General features: G+C 40.0%; 1 protein-coding gene across 1 annotated transcript in view; it reads left to right on the top strand.

The window, feature by feature from the left end:
* LOC149021932 (ABC transporter G family member 28-like) overlaps positions 1–15,088 on the top strand; it is a 94,449-nt gene that overhangs the window by 13,169 nt on the left and 66,192 nt on the right. The gene's annotated exons all lie outside the window — the stretch shown is intronic.

Here is a 15,088-nt window from a genome sequence, read left to right as displayed (position 1 = left end):
AGCTAACCTGTCCTCCATAAAAGGAAACTAATAGTACATCTCACAAAAACAGAAAATAGAAAGTACTGAAAAATAGAAAGTTCCAAAAAAGGAAAGAACATGAAATTAGAAACGATATGAAAATAACAACTTCTATGCTGTCTAACTCTTCATGACTAAGGAACCTTGTCTCAAAAAGGAAAGTAGAGAACTTGAGCACCAAGAAAGACTGTCCAAGGCATGCGCACCAAGGCAGCAGCCTTGGATCATGCGTATTCTCAACACTTCCCCTCAAGCTGGAGCAGACAAATCTCCCTTGCCCAGCTTGCAACAGATATAATGAAAACTTGGCTTGAACAAAGCCTTAGTAAACAATCCGCCAGCTGATGAGCAGAACTCACAAAGGGGGTTTCAATGATTTTCTTCTTGATTGCATCGCGAACGAAGTGACAGTCATCTGCTATATGCTTCATTCTCTTATGAAAAACTGGATTACTGGCAATGTAACTAGCAGCTTGATTATCACAAAACATTTTCATAGGGCTGGAAATGGGAATCCTATTTCCTCCAATAAGGAACGAAGCCATATCAACTCGGCAGCTGTGTGGGCCATGGTTCTATTTCTGCCTTAGCACTAGAACGGGCAACAATAGCTTGTTTCTTACTCCTCCAAGTTACAAGATTTCCACCAAGAAAGGTACAATAACCCGTAATAGACCGGCAATCAGGTGTAGACCCTGCCCAATTTGCATCAGAGGAAACAACCAGATCCATACTCTTGTTTGGTCGATCAACCAGCCCCCTTATTAGGCGCACTCTTGAGATATCGAAGCACTCTTATAGCTCCATCCAAATGGGCCTTTCTAGGGCCCTACATACACTAGCTTAACACATCAACTGAATAGGAAATATTTGGATGAGTGACGGTGAGAGAAATTGGTTTTCCAATAAGACTTTTGTAACGATGGACATCATCTAACAAGTCACCATCATCCACTCCTAACTTCAACTGAGGATCTATGGGAATACCAGCAGGTTTAGAGGCAAGCATACCAGTTTCTTCCAAAAGATCCAACACATACTTTCTCTGGGACAAACTAACACCTTGTTTACTCTGAACTACCTCACTTCCCAAGAAATAATGTAGATCACCCAAGTCTTTGGTTTGAAAAGATTTCTGCAAGAATGCCTTGGCTATATTGATAGCCCCAATATATTGCTTGAAAGAATAATGTCATCGACATAGACAACCATAATGACAACACTACCACCTTGTCATCTAACAAAAATAGAGTGATCAGAATAACACTGGGTAAATTCAAAACATTCCACAGTTTTACTAAATTTATCAAATTAAGCCCATGGTTTAAGTCCATAGATAGCCTTATGTAAGCTAAAAACATGAGTACTATCTTCACCTTGAGCAACATACCTTGGAGGTTGCTCCGTATACACCTCTTCATTAAGATCACTATACAAGAAGGCATTTTTAATGTCAAGCTGAAAGAGAGGCCAATCATAATTAACAGCTAAAGAAATCAACACACGGATATAATTAAGTCTACCCACAGGAGGGAAAGTCTCAAAATAATCCACACTATACGTTTGTGTATAACCTTTAGCTACCAATCGAGCCTTGAGCTATTCAACAATACCATCAGAATGATACTTAGTAGTATGCACCCACCGACAACACGCCACATCTTTTCCACGAGGCAAGTCTACCAAAGACCATGTATGATGAGATTGTAAAGCATCCATTTCCAAGTCCATGGTAGCTTTCCAGCTGGGGTTTTTAAGAGCCTCACTATGATTGGTAGGAATACGAATGGCAAATAGAGAAAGATCAAGATAACGAAATTTGGGAGGTAGATGAGAAATAGATACATAATTAGAAACATGATAAATAATGTGAGAACATAAAGTGCAAGTACAAGTACCTTTTCTCAAGGCAATTGGTAAGTCATTTGAAGTAGGAGTGGGATCCATAGTGGTTAAAGCTTCCGCCTAGGTGCCTAGGCCCATCTTTGGATCAAGGCGACTTGGTGTCGCTTACTTGGTATCACCTTGGTTTTCGTTGCCTTCTATCGCCTTGCCTTACCTTATCGCCTTGACAACCATGGTGGGATCTCCATTAGAAGAAGCTGCTGGTGGAGAAGATGAAGAGGGAACTTTTGTTGACTTGCTTCAGCCTCCTCTAAAGGAGAGCTGCCAGTATCAACAAGATGATCTATATGATCCATAATATGCTCTGCCAACTTACGTCTCTGCTGATAAACCTGTAGAGGGACATTGTCGTTTGAAGGAACTAAAGAGGGAATGGGAGGAACATCTTTTAAAACATCAAGTAAAGATGGATTACTATAATATGGGGTATCCCCAAAACATGTCACATTCACGTTAACAAACTATTTCTGATGTACTAGGTCATAACATCGAAAACCTTTCTGAGTACGTGAGTACTCAAGAAAAATACATTTGACTGACCGAGGGGAAAGTTTATCCACAGTATGAGGTATGTGAACAAAACACACAGCCAAAACTTTTGGGTTGAACTAAATAATGTTCTCTATTTGGAAAAACAACAGAAAACGGAGATTTGTTCAAAAGTAAAGTCATATCAATTAATCAAATGACCAGCGGTTAAAATCACATCACACCAGTAATTTTTAGGGACATTCATCTGAATTAAAAGAGCATGTGCAACCTCCAAAAGTTGGTGATTCTTGCGTTCAGCCACTTCATTTTGTTTAGGGAGTGAATGAACAACTAGTTTGATGAATCATTTCGAGGGAGTCACACAAATTAGAGATATCAGTTTGTACATTTACGCATTATCTAATCTAAAAATTTCAATAGAAAGAGAAAACTGAGTTGTTACTTCATCAATAAAATTTTAAATATAGGCATAAACTTTGTTCGATCTTTCAGAAGATACAACCATGTAAGATGTGAAAATTCATCCACAAAAGTAACAAAATACTAAAACCCATGCCTATTATTAACTCTGCAAGGACCCCAAATATTTGAATGAACAAGAGAAAACAAAGACTCACTATAAGGAACACAGCATTGAGGATAGGTGGCACAGTGGTGCTTCCCCAACTCACACACTTCACAATTTAACTTAAACACTGACTTTGAAGAAGGGAACAAAATCTTTAATCTAGCTAAGGAAAGGTGGCCTAAACAACAATGCCATTGGAAGGCATCTACGCCATCATCAAAGAGAGCCGTAGTAGGGGTAGCATAGTCCATATAGTAGAGTTTGTGCCTTTCACACCCTCCAATTGTCTTCCTCATGTGAAGGTCCTAGAAAACACAAGAATGAGGAGTAAAGGTTACAAAGCAATTTAATGTTTTAGTTACCTAGCTTATAGATAATAAATTAAAGGGAAAATTAGCAACATGAAGAATGGAAGACAAAGTTAGAGAAGGTGTAGGAGAAACACTTCGGAGCCCCAGAATAAGTGTGGAAGTTCTATTGGCTATGATAACTGAATTACTAGTTGCAAAACTTAGAGAAAGAGCTAAATGGTGATGACTTACTGGTTATGTGGGAAGAAGCCCCTGATTCAATGATCCAAGGGGTGGATGTAGAAGTGAGAAGAGTTGCATTAGCTGCATGAGAAAGAGTGGCAGCAGAAGTACTAGTGGATGTGGAAGCGAGAGGTCCCAATATTTTGTAGACGGTGAAGGATTTGGCTTACATCATCTCGAAGAGTTTTAGACAAGTCACCCGAAGAAGATCCAGAACCACTGTCATTGCTTGTTACCGTGTCAGCAGCAGAAGTACCAGCGGATGTGGAAGCGGAGGTCTCAATATTTTGTAGACGGTGAAGGATTTGGCTTACATCATCTCGAAGAGTCTTAGACAAGTCCCCCGAAGAAGATCCAAAACCACTATCATTGTTTGTTACCTTGTCAGTACCACCATAAGATGCGGTATAATTGGCAAGTTGTTTACCCACTTTGACTTTCCATGTTTGGCCCAACAAGCTTCCACCAAATGTCCAGTTTTACCACAATGAGTTCAAAACCTAGATGCCTTATTAGACTGTTGAACACCACAACCTCTGGGAGGTCTACTAACTCCCCCCGAAGCATGACCACATCCTCTTCCACGAGATGTAGTAAAAGCTGAAATATCTCCCTTAGTGTTATTTCCAGAGGAACCCCCTTCAGGTAAGGTAATCCACTAAAGTCTAGAATAGGCATCATTAAGGTTATGAACATGTTCACCAGCTAGAAGGTGGCCTTTGACGGCCTTTAGTTCAATATTTAAACTAGCAAGAAATTTGGATGCAAAAATTCGTTCCTTTGAGTTTTAAGTTTCTCAATGTGTTGAAAGAAACGATTGTGGTGAATGGCTTATTGATCCATGATCTCAAGCCCTTTATTTATAATAAAGTGGAAAGTAGACTATTACAAGGAATAGAAGTTTACATGAATGCAAACTCTAATTTAACTCCTATACAAACTCTTATTAGATTCCTAATAGAATCCAACACTCCCCCTCAAGTTGAGGCATGGATATCACACATGTCCAACTTGACCAAATAAGTATAAAACATCCGTCGGTAAACATCTGCAATTTGATCTTCAAACTTATAGATTACGTGCCTTATAGACTTCCATTTGATTTGTCCTCATCTTTACCGCAACTTTATGTCTCCAGGAAGAACGCCCAAGTAAAAAAGTAGAATCTTCAAATGTTGAGAAGACTAAATTTCGCACAACCGAGGGAAAATATATTTTTGGGGTAACAATAGCTAGGGTAAAACAGCCAAAGTGAAAGTTCTGATTTGTAGCAATGTTAGATCTTTAAAGGGAAAGTTTGCCAAGGGACAATCTCCAAAGATAGGGGAAAATTTGTCAAGATAAATGACAATCTCCAAAGGTAATAGAGATCAAGTTCTGCAAAGGTCAAATGACAAGTCTTTTGCAAGGTTAGATCTCGAAGGGAAGATGTCAAGTTAAGGGGCAAATCTCCGGGGTTAACAGAGATCAAGTTCCGCAGATCAAAAAGATAGCTCTATAGCAATGTTAGATCTCCAAAGTGGAAGATTGCGAAGGTAAGGGACAAACTTTCAAAGGAGTAGAAGATTGCGAAGGTAAGGGACAAACTTTCAAAGGTAACAAAGATCAAATTCTACATGAGGAAGTCTACATGAAAGGCATTGAATTGTAATAGAGATTCAATCTCCCCCTCACGTGTAGCTTTACACGTGGGAAAACAAGAATAAAGGAAATCCCTAAATGATATGGTCCATGGTCCACCAAGGTAAGATAATGGCTTAAGACAAAATTCAAGCCAATGGGGAAACTTGGAAAGGAAGAAATTGTAATGTTAAGATGAAAGAATCATAAAAAACAAATCTAGAGAAAATGACAAAATTTGAAAGGGGGTTGACCGAGCCTATGGTGCCACTAATGAAGGTCTGATATTACCGAATGGACCGGATTAGAAGATGTAGTCAAAGCAAAAGTAGATCCTCCAATCGGCTCGAGCAAATAAAGTCCATTTACCACGACCAATCTCCTTCCCCAGATCCTGAAGTAGCTAGGTAGGAGTTGGTAGGGGTAGTAGAGGAAGCAGTGGTCGAGGCTGTTCCGGCAGTAGAAGACTGCAGAATACGTCATGAGTAGCGAACCTCCTCCGTGAAAAACCAACGTCCGCAGAGGGTGTGGTGGAAACTGTCTCGTAAAGATTAGTCTTTGATTTTCCTTGTCTTTGTGCTCGTTTTGCTCAAAATCAGCAGGCTTCCCATGCAGTTTCCAACAATTTTCCTTGGTATGATATGGTTTGTGACGGTGCTCACACTTGACAATCTCCTTAGCCGAATGAAGAGAAGAAGTGATCAAAAGAGAGGTGACATGAAACCCCAAAGAGCAAGCGAGGTAGGAAAGGAGAAGAAAGAGCACGAGAGACAGAAAGAGAAGCAACGAACAAAGTACCTAAGCACCACACACTGGAAGGGGGGAAACAAGAAACGAAAGAGAGAGAAAAGGAGAGTTAGTCCGGTAGCCAGAGCCGAGAAAAGGCACATATGCATAGGAGAGCCGATGGGGAGAAGGAAGGAATATGGATGCTGGAATTCAAAAGGAAGACATAAAAGAGAGGGAATCCAGTAAAAAGGAGGGGGAAGAGGGATGCCGTAATGACCAACAGCCAAAAAGGAGGAGAGAAGAAGGAAACAAAAGAGAAGAAAAGGGAAAAACGGAGGGGAGGGACACAAAGTGCGTGACAAAAAGCACCAGGGAGACGAAAACCCGCAAGAATAGAGAAAAAAAGGGGCGGCAAAGAAGAGAGACAAAAAGGAAAAAAGGGCAGGAAAGAGCAAGAAGAACCTAACAGCTAAAAACAAGGAGGTGAACCAAAAAACAACCAAAAAAAAACAAGATACTCCCACACACCACAGAAAAAAGAAGAACGTCGAGGAAGGTGGAGGGATGGAGAGACGAGAGAAACTAAGAAGAAGATAGAAGAAGAGGGTGGGAGTCGCCGCGGCCAAGAGGGGAGGGAAGAAGAAGAAAAAGGGAGGGTTGAAAAAAGGAGCAGGGGGGGATCAACAAAAGAGAAGAAGCAGAAAAGAGGAAGGGACGGCGTCCTTTTTTTTTCTTCGGCCTCCCAACGAACCAGAGGGCGGAACAAAGAACAAAGAGAGAAAAAGGAGGAACCAAAAGAAGAAAGAAAAGAAGGCGATGGGTTAGAAATATTTTCTGGGTCTCGCAACAGAAAAGATAGGTGGAAGAACGAGAAGAAAAAAAACAACGAAGCAGATCGAAGAACGAAAAAAATAGGCAGAGAAAAAAGGAAAGAGAAGAAAAAGACAACGAAAGGCCGAGCATGTGAAAGAAACGATGTGGTGAATGGCTATTGATCCAGATCTCAAGCCCTTTATTTATAATAAAGTGGAAAGTAGACTATTACAAGGAATAGAAGTTTACAGAATGCAAACTCTAATTTAACCCATACAAACCATAGACTCAAAGAACCAACACAATGTTAGTAGTAAGAGGCTGAAACTATTTAATCTCCATCATACCCAACAGAATGAACAACCGAAGTGATTAGCACCTGCAAAACTGAAGTATCTTGTCATAAAGGCGAAATAGAGTCAATTTTTGCTGGGAAATGCCTCTTGTAGATCATCCCATATTCCCGCAATTAATGAAACAACAAACAGGAGCAATAGGCCCAACGTTCCAAACTGAATTAATAATGCGTCATCTTGAGTCCAACCAGGGTAGGATTTGGCATACTCAGTAGGAGGTTCACTCTGAATAAACTTAAGCACCTGAAGAAGAAACAGAGCGAGACACAAAAATAATTAGAGCTACCTTTAATTTGATGGAGGTAACGACGTTCACGTACGCAAGAGCCCGGATTCAGCAGTGCTTTTCATTGAATCACCAATAATTGAATATATAATACATGAGTAGATAAAACTGCCCAGAAATTGAAGAAGGATAGCAGAAAAATGTAACACAGAATCAAATAGGTGTTTGCAGGAAGGAAAAAAGAGGATCTGCAGACTGGATGAAGAACTGCAGAAAATAAGGTAAAGACTGAGAAGCAGAAAAAAAAGACAAACAAGAAAGTGCGGGATAAGTAGGAGGTAAGAAAAAAATAGACATTATACACCACGACAACAAAACGACAGAAAGGGGCGGAAAGTAAGGAAAGAAAAAGAATTCAGAGAGAACACTGAGAACAACCCATGACAGAAAGCCTGATACCAGTTAGTAAACAACTAACAACCAAAACAGTAGCTGAACTTGAAAGAGAATGAAGAAGAAAACACAAGAGAAGAAGAAGAAGAAGATGAAGAACTGCAACAGAAGAGTTTTAGACAGAAGAACCTCTATATAAGCCAGGCTGAATTACAAATTAAGAATCAACTTAACTTGCCCTCCATAAAAGGAAACTAATAGTACAATTCATAGAAACTGAAAATAGAAAGTACTAAGAAATTATAAAGTTCCAAAAAGAAAAGAACAGAAAAAGAAACGCAGCGTCAACGTAGACCAGGAACCGCGAAAAAGGAAAGTAGACAAGAGCAAAGAAAGAGAAGGAGTTAATGGGAAGAATAGAGAAGAAAGAACAATAAAGAAGAAAGAGGAAGAAGGAGAAACTGAGAAGAACAAGCGAAGAAGAGAAGAAGAGAAGAACACTATAAGAAGAAGAAGAAAAGAGGAGAGAGAGAGATGAGAGAGGGGGGCGCTCAAAGGCACAAAGCTAAAGCCAATCAATACCAGCTCAAAAGCTGATACAAGTGTTAAATAACAAAACAAACATACAGACACAAAAAAACAAATAGGACTCTGGTAATTTAAATTAACAAAAAGCGATCTTACTAGGACTCTTAGGAATTTAAAACTAACTAAAACTTATCCAGATATCCTACCCAAATAAAAACTTGATACATGATTATCCCAAAAAAATAACAAATAAAAAGAACCAGAAAACGACCAATCTCCTTGAAGCTGGATTTTGGGTCCAAAATTTGAACATCCAGAGGCGGGCCCACCAAAATGAAAAATACACAGGTACTGTTCAGCTATGTAGGGAACAAAACTGGTGTGCTGTATCAATTTCTCCTCTCTAAAAAAAACTGTTCAAGTTTCATAGAAAAAATAGCCAGATGGCACCACAAAAAAAGGATGATAGGTGTTGTAGATGTCAGATTACAAGAAAAGAAATTAGGGCAATAAAGAAAGGATGAAGAGTAGAAAGATCTCAAGAGAGAAGAAAAAAGAAGAGAGAAAAGAAGGTTGAACAAACGATGAGGTAAAGAAGAGATCTATCCAGGTTTGGGCTCGAACCAAATAATGGGGGACAAAATAGAGAAGAAAGAGGAAGAAGGAGAAATGAGAAAATAAGCGAAGAAGGAGAAGGAGGAGAAGAACACTTATAAGAAGAAGAAGAAAAGAGGAGAGAGAGATAGAGAGGGGGGGGCTGCTGCAGACGCACAAAGCTAAAGCTTCAATTCATATTTTTCTATTCCATGCTCAATAAGCTGATTACAAGTGTTTAAATAACAAAACAAACATACTTGATACGAAAACAACTATAATAGGACTCTTGGTAATTTAAAACTAACAAAAGACTGATCTTACTAGGACTCTTAGGAATTTAAAACTAACTAAAACTTATCCTAGATATCCTACCCAAATAAAAACTTTGATTACATGATTATCCCAATAATAAATAACAAAATTCTAAATTATCTCTAGAACTCCCATGAAAACAGATCCTGTTTTATCTCCTTGTAAGCTGGAGTTTGGGTCCACCAAATTTGAATCTATTTCCATGCAAGCTGGACTTGGGGCCCACCAAATATGAAAAATATCATCTAGGTTACTGTTCATGCTACTGTAGCGTGAACAGTAACTTCTGGTTGTGCTGCATCACATGTGCACCAAGGCAGCAGCATTGGACCGTGCATATTCTCAACAGTAATCATTTGAAGTAGGAGTGTAGCACATTGGGTAGGATACATAGAATTATAGGTATGATTTGTACACTAAAACTGTAGGAGAAAGACTGCAGCTGGTAAGATGGAACCATTTCCCTTAGTGGAGGAAGAGGAAGAGAGGAGGAAGAGGAAGAGAGAAAAGAAGAAGATATGGCGGATGAGACTTTTGGTTAGTGATCAACACAGTATCAACATTCTTTTTTTCTGAAAACTATTACCAAACCTGGAGGAAGAAAAACAGGGGTGGGGGAAGAGAGCACTTAGGGAGTCAACAAGGCCAAACCAAAAGTAATAACAACATGCCTATTTTTTCACATGTCCTGACTGTGGGGTTGGGGTAACAACTGAATGCAAAAACTGGCATCAAAACATATGGCTTCCCAAATCAAGTCGAAAATTTTATAGTTGAAAGTTCGTCTCCTAAGATTCCGCTCCATCTAGATTTGGCAGAGTAAAGCCCAAAAACTAGTTTCTCAATTGTCACATACAAAGTTACTAGTGAAGGATCTAGAAATCCAAAACCATACCCAAATAAAGTACAAAATGTCTAGAATGAGACCAAATGGAACTATTGGAATGCATCTAAATGGAGCAAGCAATGAAGCAAGGGAATAGGTAAAGAAGAGGGGTTGACATCTTCAGTTCCATTACAACAAAGGATACAATTTGGGGGGGGGGACAGGGATGTGACGGTGGATGAGGAAGGTTTTATTGCAAGGGCAAAGTTTTGGGGCTCTCCACACGGTGAGGCATGATGAGGAATATGACCTCTACGCTAGAAAAGTTGCTATGGGATAGGGTTAGCAGGGTGGGTGCTTGGATTGTTCCAAGCGTAGGCAAGGTTGAAGGGGCCAGTAGGGGGAGCAAGCCAAACAGTCAAGTCAGAGGAGGGGAGAGGGAGGCTTGGTAAGAAGAGAGGGAATGGAGGCTTAGATCTAAGTAAGACCAGTTGGGGGGGGGGGATGGATTTGGAAGGGAGACTAATTGATGTAAACCAAAATTCTAGGGTTTATCTTGTAGTGATGTTGCCTTAGATTTAGGTTCACTCTAGGATCCTCTCTCAGGGAACCAGCAGTCTTATAGGAGATATCTTGGAGGAATTAGGATATAAAGAAACAAAACAGTACCCAAGAAGGGTTCATCCAGGCTTAGAACCGAAGGGAATGGGGTTTGAAGCTTGTATTCTTTCTGCAACTTAAGTTTCAGGCCTGACAGTAAGTATAGGTTCAAGTCTTAGGGGTTTAGGGCTTGGGAGGGGTGATACCAACTACCAAGGTTCAGCTGCTGCTGTGTTGAAGTTCTAGACTGGACAGCAAGTTTGTGGGTTTGAATCTGAAGTTCTAGGGTTTGAGTGGGGTTGGGGAGAGGGCTGTTGTTGAAGATTTATAATTTCAGGTTTATTCCAGTGTGTCTAGGTCAGTTCTAGTTGGTTTAGGATAGGTTTGAATATTCCTGCAGGGGTTGGGATTCTTGGAATGGGCTGGGGTTGGGATCGATTGTGGTTGAGGGGCTAGGGAAGCTAATCCTAAGAGAGTAAGAGGGTTAGGTGATTGGAGTTAGGGTTAGGAAGATATAGGAGTTGTAAATAATTGAAACTAGAGTTAAGTTTTCGGAGGTTGAAGATGAATCACAGAGAATTGGAAAGGATGAAGGCCGTTTGATGAAGTAGAAATTAGGGACGCGGAATGGTCTGATCCTATAGGGGAAGGGAGGGGGTGATAGGGTTAGGAAATCGAGGGTTATAGGGAAGGGAATTTGATGCTGCTGCAGGAAGAAGAAGGGTGGGAGGGGCCTGCAGGTAGTTTGGGAGAAGGGGGGGAAGGGCTGGGGTAGTGTTTACTTACTTGGAGAACAAGGAAAGCCTGCTGTTATGGTTGACTTGCTACTGGAATTGAAGAAGATGCACTCTTAATTCTGCCGGGGCCCTCCAAAGAATGCCACAACTTTGATTCTCCAAACTCAGGAATTTTATTCAATTCAACTTGTTAATTACTGAGTAAGGAGGCTTTATTATCCATCCCAAAAAAAGGATGCTTTATTTATAGCCTCAAGTAAAAATAAAATAGGACCCTGATTAGGAAGCCTAACAACTTCCAACATAAACGAAAACTCTATCATAACTCACTCTAAAGAGATTAAAATAGGATTCTAAATAAAAGTGGATTCAAATTAGGGGATCCCAACACAATTGGGAATGGCACCTAGACAAGGACTCTTCAATAACTTGTAAAATATGGACTCAAATAAGAAAACAAAAGTAGATCTGGGGTCCAGACAACAATCTGGACTCCATGAAATTTGGCAAAATCACCAAAATACCCCTGGTTCAAGAAAAGGGGTCCTAGGGTTTGGCGAAGCAACTGTAGGCTCTGTGGAACAATTTACATCACTAAGATCCATGGGAGATAAGGGAGGATAGGAAGGGTAGTTTTTGGGATCCTCGACTTGTATACCACATTACCATGTGAGCATAAAAGTGTATTATAGAGGATATTCATAGGGTGCCAATGTTCCAGCCAAGGAGATGGAGGACCCATCAGAGATGATTGAGGAGGTAAAGGAAAGGATGAGAGGGAGAAGTATTTTCCTCCCAACTGAGTATATATGTTAGTGTCACTATTTAAATATGGGAAAAAATTACAAGTATGCCAATACAGTGCTGCTGCTACAATTGAGGACTAAAAACACAGAGTTTAATGTAGGGATATAAGTTTGGCCCTATTAAAGTTACAGATCAGAAAGGAATCTGTTGAGAAACACTATGTTGGTAGAATGGCTTATTGATCAATGGTCTCAAGCCCTCTATTTATAATTAAGAGGAAAGTAGACTATTACAAGGAATAGAATTTTACATGAATACAAACTCTAATTTAACTCCTAATAGAATCCAACACTCCCCCTCAAGTTGAGGCATAGATATTAGTCATGCCCAACTTGCCTACAATAGGGAGGAAATCTCTTTCTTTCAAACCCTTAGTGAAAACATCTGCTACTTGGTCTCCAGATCTTACAAAAGGCATGCAGATAAGCCCTTGTTCCAACTTTCCTTTTACAAAAAACCTGTCAATTTCAATGTGCTTAGTTTGATCATGTTGCACCGGAGTATTAGTAATACTAATAGCAGCCTTGTTGTCACAATATAACATCATAGGGTTTGGAACTTGGACTCCAATGTCTTGCAAGAAGCCTTTCAACCATAGTAGCTCACATACTCCACGAACCATAGCTCTATATTCAGCTTCGGTACTAGATAAAACTACCACGTTCTGTTTCTTACTTCTCCAAGTAACTAGATTACCTCCAACAAAGGTACAGTAACCTGAAATTGACTTCCTGTCTGAAAATCTAGCCCAATCTGCATCAGTGTATGCTTCTACTTTTAGGTTATCAGCAGGTGACAAAAGTATTCCTTTTCCAGGAGTTCCCTTCAAATACTGTAGTATTCTGTTAACAGCCTTCATATGAGCTAATTATGGATCATGCATGAATTGGCTCACTATACCTACAACATAAGCGATGTTTGGCTTGGTGTGGGATAAGTAAATAAGCTTCCCTACCAGCCTCTGGTATCTTCCTTTTTCCATTGGTTCTCCCTCTTTTTCTTTAAATTTAGCTCCAGCTTCAATAGGGGTATCAACTGCTTTACACCCCAACATTCCCACTTCTGATAATAGATCTAGGACATACTTTCTTTGGGATAGGAATATACCTTTATTTGATCAAGCCACCTCAATCCCTACAAAATACTGTAACTTCCCTAGATCTTTAATTTCAAACTCTCTGCTCCTTCAACTTTTGAATTTCTTCACCATCATTCCCTGTGATGACAATATCGTCTACATAGACAATGAGAAGTGTGATGTTAGTACCTGACTTCTTGACAAATAGTGTATGATTAGCATTGCTTTGCTTGTACCCAATAGAAGTCATTGCCTTCAGGAGGCATCCAAACCAGCATCTAGGAGACTGTTTTAACCAATAAATTGACCTCTTCAACCGACAAACTTTCCCTGCAGTATTGTCATCGGAGAAACCATGTGGGATTTCCATAAGACCTCTTCTGCTAACTCCCCATGTAAGAAGGCATTTTTTACGTCTAGTTGGTGCAAGTTCCAGTCTTTGTTCACAGCTATAAACAACAGAACTCTCACAGTGTTTAGTTTCGCAACAGGGGCAAAGGTCTTCTGATAATCAATCTCATAGGTTTGGGTAAACCCCTTTGCAACTAGTCTAGCTTTCAATTTTTTGATTGATCCATCCATATTTTGTTTAACCACAAATACCCATTTGCAGCCCACTGGTTTTTTTCTTGGAGGAAGTGTAACCAGCTCCCAAGTGTCATTTTTTTTCATTGCCTGCATTTCCTCTACCATAGCTGCCTTCCATCTCTTATCAGCATAGGTTTCCTGCCAACTTTTAGGAATAGATACAGATGACAGAGAGGAAATAAAAGCACGGTAAGAGTCAGACAAAGAGTTATAAGAAACATATTTAGCTATAGGATGTTGAGTACAAGATCTGACCCCTTTTCTAACAGGAATAGGAAGATCAGAAGAAGATACCTTAAGGGGAACAGTAGAATCTGATTCTTGAGCAGGAGACTAAAGTGGTAACGTATCACCTTTCTCCACCTGCTTTAGCCGATTGTATTTCTTCCTCTGATAAGTCTGTACCTCCTTATTCTGGTCAATCTGGTTTTGAAAGACCTCAACAGTGTGTTTCACAGATGTGGTCTCCCCCTGGCTAGGTTCTTCACATGGTTCAGAAATCGAAGGTGGAGGATTAGAGTCCTCAGTTATACTGGTCGAAGTTTCCCCCGCTTAGGAAACTCTTCTGGGACTCTTAAGTTGTGTTGGTGTGTGATAGAAAGATTTAGAGTCGGATAGAACACCTCTCCTCTAGGACTCTCCCCCTGGAGAGGTGTATAGTAAGGGCAAAACTCATGAAAAATTACATCCATGGATACAATGGTTTTCATGGAAGGAGGATGATAACATCTGTACCCTTTCTGAGTAGCAGAATACCCCAAAAATATGCAGCGTAGGCCGCGGGGAACCAGCTTACTCTGGTGGGCTATGGTTCTGGCATAACACACGCATCCAAAAACCTTTGGGGGAATAACAAAAGAAGAGGCTCCTTGAAGAATCTCATTAGGACATTTAAAACCAAGTATTCTACTGGGCATCCTATTGATAAGGTAAGAAGTAGTGAGTATAGCATCACTCCTGTATTGGTCAGGTACATTCATAGCAATCATAATGGAACGGGCTATCTCTAAGAGATGCCGATTCTTCCTTTCGGCAACCCCATTTTGGGCAGTCGTATCAACGCAACTGGTTTGATGTATTATGCCAGAGTCAGAGAGATATCTTTGAAATTCACCATCAATATACTCTGTGCCATTGTCACTGCAAAGGATCTTCACAGTAGCATTGAACTGAGTTTTAATCATATTATGAAAATCACGAAATCATCGGAAAACCTCATTTTTTTTTGTTTTAAAAGATAAATCCATGTAGAAAGAGAGTGACAATCAATAAAAGTAACAAAGTACCTATGGCCAGTAATAGACACACGTCGGCAGGGACCCCACACATCAGTATGAATTAGCATAAAAAGAATAGGTT

Source organism: Hakea prostrata, chromosome 3 (assembly GCF_041222555.1).
Source record: "Hakea prostrata isolate BN-2017 chromosome 3, UWA_Hpros_2, whole genome shotgun sequence".
NCBI lineage: Eukaryota > Viridiplantae > Streptophyta > Magnoliopsida > Proteales > Proteaceae > Hakea > Hakea prostrata.
The sequence above is the reverse complement of the archived record's forward strand: the minus strand, read 5'-3'. Positions and strand labels throughout refer to the sequence as shown.